Source organism: Euprymna scolopes, chromosome 19 (assembly GCF_053919585.1).
Source record: "Euprymna scolopes isolate OS-2025 chromosome 19, ASM5391958v1, whole genome shotgun sequence".
NCBI lineage: Eukaryota > Metazoa > Mollusca > Cephalopoda > Sepiida > Sepiolidae > Euprymna > Euprymna scolopes.
In genome coordinates this window covers 53,865,330-53,870,329 of record NC_136500.1, presented here as the reverse complement: position 1 = coordinate 53,870,329, position 5,000 = coordinate 53,865,330, and the positions used below count along the sequence as shown (strand labels likewise).

The window sequence follows — 5,000 nt, the reverse complement described above, 5'->3', positions numbered from 1 at the left end:
TACCGCATTTCTTCAAACTGAAACATAATTATCAAAGTATACTTACGCAGATAGATATGAAAAGTCTTTATTAAAGTTTGTGTCTATTTCCATTCTATGGAGGCCAGGCGCGAACGCAGACCCCACAATTTTATTACACCATCCCTATTTAAGTTAAAACATACTTATCAAAGTATTATTATGTACATCTATATCAAAAACACTTGTAAACGTTTTTTTTTTATTTTTTTATTTTTTGTTTCCATACTTTGTGGAGTAGGTGCGAACGCAGACCCCACAATTTTAATGAACCAGCGTTCTGCCAGATCAAATCTACCCATTCCTGTGTCTCGATAATCTTCTATCATTATATGTAATCAGTTTTTTTTTTAAATAGTCAACCATATAGGAGCCTATTCTTGACCAGACACACACACACACACACACACACACACACACACACACACACACATGCTCACACACATTCAGCTTTATATGATAGATATATATAATCCGAGGTTACTGTTTTGAAGAGGTTAAGTAACCAATGAAGTTTTACGAGGTTAATACAAGTAGAGCAGGGTATAACTTTTATTTGTTTTTACATAAGCAGTAATATGTTGCTAGACAGTCATGTACATGTTTCGTTTAGCTAGTTATTAGTAAGTAAAGGTCTCCTCAGGGGATACAGCTTATACGACAGCAAAGAAAGATTTCTGGTTCATAGTCGTAGTTCAGTTTTTTTTCTTTAGACCTTGTAAGTTAAATATGATCGAAGCAGTATCTTCTGAACTTCTGTTGTTTGGCTGTGTTTGTGTGTTCATCACTGCAAGTTTTGTTATCTTTATTCGGCTCGCAAGTCCATCTCACGTCTGAAGGGAACAATGCCAGAGAGTACATGCAGATATTTGGTTTTGGTAGGTTTCAGGCAACCAGTGATCAAGCAGTAGGGTTGAGTGTCCCAAACAGGATACGATAACTCTGCATAAAACAGTGGATCTTAATCTTTGATCCGTGGCTCCCCATTTGAAGTTGGCCTTTTTCCATAAAATGTTGCTCCGGGAGCTAGTTTTTAATCTTAGGTTTTTGATATGTTCTTTGGGTAAGAGGTGCGGTCAAGGAGTATAGGAAGGTAAACAGGATTGATATATCGTACTCCAAACCACGCGATAACGGTTTGCCTGCCGGTTCTTGAGATGGAACGTGCAGCTGTGAGTCTTTGTAACGTTTGCAAATAGATTGTTGCTCTCGTGGTAGAGACGTAGCTCATCTAGGGCTGAGTTGAGGTTTGATTCTACTTCTTCAAACGTACTCTCTTGAGCGTTATATAGGGAACGTAATCGCAGATAAAACGGATTGGCTTGTCATGTCTGATACTGAAGTATTCCTATGTTTAATTGTTATATGTTATCCTCCTTATACCATTGTTACAAATCTTGAATTGAGAATTGTATCACGTTGGACTTATAAAACATTAGTATGTATTTAACTCGTTTTTTTTTTTCGAAATTTTATATATCACTTTAGCAATATATATAGTACATAAATAGTTATCTGTAGTTTTGTATCTGATGGCGGGACAGTACTACTGTTAAGAAAAGTAATGATTTTCCTTCGATCTACTAGTTTGTGGAAGACCTCTGGGTAAGGTCGAGAACCCAATTTATACCCTTGATCAGGGTAACGCGAGGTCATCGAAAGCAGGTGACTGATGTAATACAGAAGCAATCAGGAATAATTCTGTTTATGGTTTTGTTGTGCTGAGCAGAAGATCTCTTTGGGTACAATCGTCAGGATAATAACTCAGTATGGGCACTACTTAGACGGAAAGAAACTGTACAACTGCAAAGGAAGCTATGCCAATACAGAAAACACTTTCGAGAAACAGCATGCATGGGTTTTTGAATGATGAGCAACAATGAATTCGTGAATAGCTCGCTGGAAAGATGGTGGGATCCTTCTACCGCTCCAGAAGATATCTCACCACTGATGCAATTCTCTATCTATATAAAAGCCAAGTACGTCCGAGGATGGAGTACTGTTGCCATATCTGGGCAGGAGCTGCTAAAAACAGCCTATCCTGCCTTGAGAGAGTACAAAATAGACTTCGTGGCTTAGTGGGGGATGCCCTTTTCTTTACCCTGCAACCTCTCTCCCACAGAAGAAACGTTGCGAGCCTATCCTTGTTTTATCGTTATTTCCATTGCAGGTGCTCGTCTGAACTCCAATGTCTGGTCCTCCCTCGCCTATCTTTCACGAAAAACACCCGTCTAGCTGAATCCACTGTCAAAAATTTCCCCCACTCTATACCTGTGCCTAAATCAAAACGTAGATTCCATGAACAAAGCTTCTTTCTTAGAACTGCACGCCTGTGGAACTCTATTCCGTCTGCCTGCTTCCCACCTGACTACAACCTAGATGTCTTCAAGCCCAACGTTAACAAATTCCTAATGAATCGCCCTCTTAAGTAAACACTTCATTAAATCTCCACACTAACGTACTGTACTTGCAATAACCCTTATCCCTGAGTGACTTCCGGGCCTTGATAAGTAGTGACCACCGTGTAAAAAAAAAAGAAGATAGATGGATGGAGAGTCATAGTTGTGAATGCCTATACGAGACAGGACACCACTTAAATGAATGTATAAATAAAATCGTGCATGTATCTATCAGATAGTTTCTTTAACAGCCTGTCCGTATATTTGCCAATCTATCTCTCCGGTAACCACTCGGTTGTAGACAGACCTCATAGAAGATAAAGTGACGTTTTAGTCGACGACAGTCGCATCTATTAACGCACCCGCTTCTAATCAGCAGTGTTAATCAACGACGGAAAATCGCTACAAAGTAGCTCACTGATACCATATCTTCAAGTGCGCCGCCCAAACGACGGCAAAGAATGAAACCTTACCAGAATCAAATAAATAAATAAAGAAATAAAACACCGAGATGATGTCTGTGAAAGTCAAAATCAAAATCAAAGAATATGAAGTAAATATCGCCCATATAAAATTTTCCGGTTCTGAAGATATCATTTTTAATTTAAAAATAATGTTTATCTATATCAGAGATTTTAAAATAGGTATTACTCGCTGCAACTCATTCTTGGAGCGTGCCCACTCTTCGATTTATTTTGTCCTCGATCGGCCCCTATTGGTACATTCCCTATTTTTTTCTTTGCTAGGCCACACCCACTCCCATTTAGAAACTGACAGACATGTTTTCAGTTCTCACCAAACAGCAGTCAGCAGTTCATACTTTAGTTGGTTGGGTAGTCCCACTAACTCAGTATAATTAGCATTTTACTTGGTTTGTTTATTATTGTTATTGTTATTTATTAAAAAACATTTTTTTAGAGTTAGTTTTTTCACGCTCTACCATCACAAATAGTAAATATTTTGTGGAATAAACTCATTCAAACTATCTGAGGATATATTGACTAGGCTAACTCTGAATATGGTACTTTGGTGTCTGGAACTAAGTTTAGAGAATAGACCAAGTCGACGAACTCCGACCCGTTTTTCAAGCACTATCTAATCTTGACCTTGTGTAACATCTACAAAAAGTTTAGTGTAAAATTGTAGATAAATAAAGTCATCAAATATGGTAGGGGAGGGAAAATGGTGGTCGGATAATAGCATCAAAACAAACTCCAAATCATTTACTCAATTATAAAATCAAATTTTAGATTTTGTAGTACAAGGTGCCTTCAATAAGTTTCCAGAATTTTACCGGATGGACACTTGATAGTATAAACATGAAACTCTAGTCTCCTTTAAAGGAATTTTCTCCGGCTGCAATGCACTTGGTATACCGTTCCAACAACATTTGGAGGGTCCTATGGAAATCCTCTTGTGTGGGCATGTCAATGACCCTCATCACATCCTCTTTAATCTCCTCAATTGTTTGATAATAACATCGTCTAAAGTTTTCATTGAGCTTAGAAAATAACCAAAAGTCACAGGGAACAACGTCTGGACTATAGAGAGGGTAAGGAACTGTCTTGATGCCCATCTTGGACAAATAGTCTAAAAAGGATGAAGCAGTCTTGGGACAAACTTCCGCATCTTCAGTTTCTCACGAATAATTGTGCGGACAGTTCCCACACTGAGAGCAAATTGTGCATTCATTATCTATATAGAAACACGACGGTCTTTATCCATGAAAGTCATTATTTGACCAGTCAACTCTAGTGTTCTGACTTCTTTACTCCTCCCACACATCTCATCATCCATCACAGACTCCCTGCGGTCCTTGAATCTGTTATGCTACCCCCAAAAATATGCTTGATTCATGCAAGATGGTCAAAGAGCAGTCTGAAGCATTCCACGAGTTTCCCTGGCATTTTTCTAAGTTTAAAAGAAAATTTTATTAAATATCGTCCTTCTTAAAGGTCCTGACGTCCAGATTGCATTTTTGAATTTCATCAGCCATGACAATCATTTGAACCTGGAATCATAAACAAATTAGTCAGTAATTTAATAAGAGATATAGCAATAAGATACTGAATGTTCCAATTTTTTAAATGCGTGTACGAAAGAAGTCTGAAACTCATTGAAGCCACCTCGTATAGATTAGCAGCAATCGCAACTAGTAGTTACAAGTGAAATTGCCTTCAAAGAAAATATTTTTAATATTTCCTTGTGATGTTATATTAGACACTTTCTATCTCACCTCTTCCTCCCCACCCTCTCTCTCTTATCTTACCTCTCTCTCTCTTTTATATATTTACGTCATTCGACTCTGTCAACTAGTTATCATTCGTTCTTATACACGGTTTCGCACTTCCTCCAAGTATTTCAATTTCAATCATGTAAATATATAGTGTGCTCACGTTGAAAATATATATATACTAACTGCGCATCTCTTGAGTCGGCACTACCTGAACCTGCTGGCAATAAGAAATTAAGACGATTTAAAAAAAAACGCCAAGATAAGCGGAGAGCACATGCAGCACCTGGTATTTCCGAATGAAACACGACAACATACAAACACACACACGCACACACACACGCAAATAT

The 5,000-nt window shown here is 38.0% G+C and overlaps 1 protein-coding gene across 1 annotated transcript in view; it reads left to right on the top strand.

Moving 5' to 3' along the window:
* The window catches only part of LOC145303588 (protein Wnt-1-like), a 444,881-nt gene that overhangs the window by 56,822 nt on the left and 383,059 nt on the right, over positions 1 to 5,000 (top strand). The gene's annotated exons all lie outside the window — the stretch shown is intronic.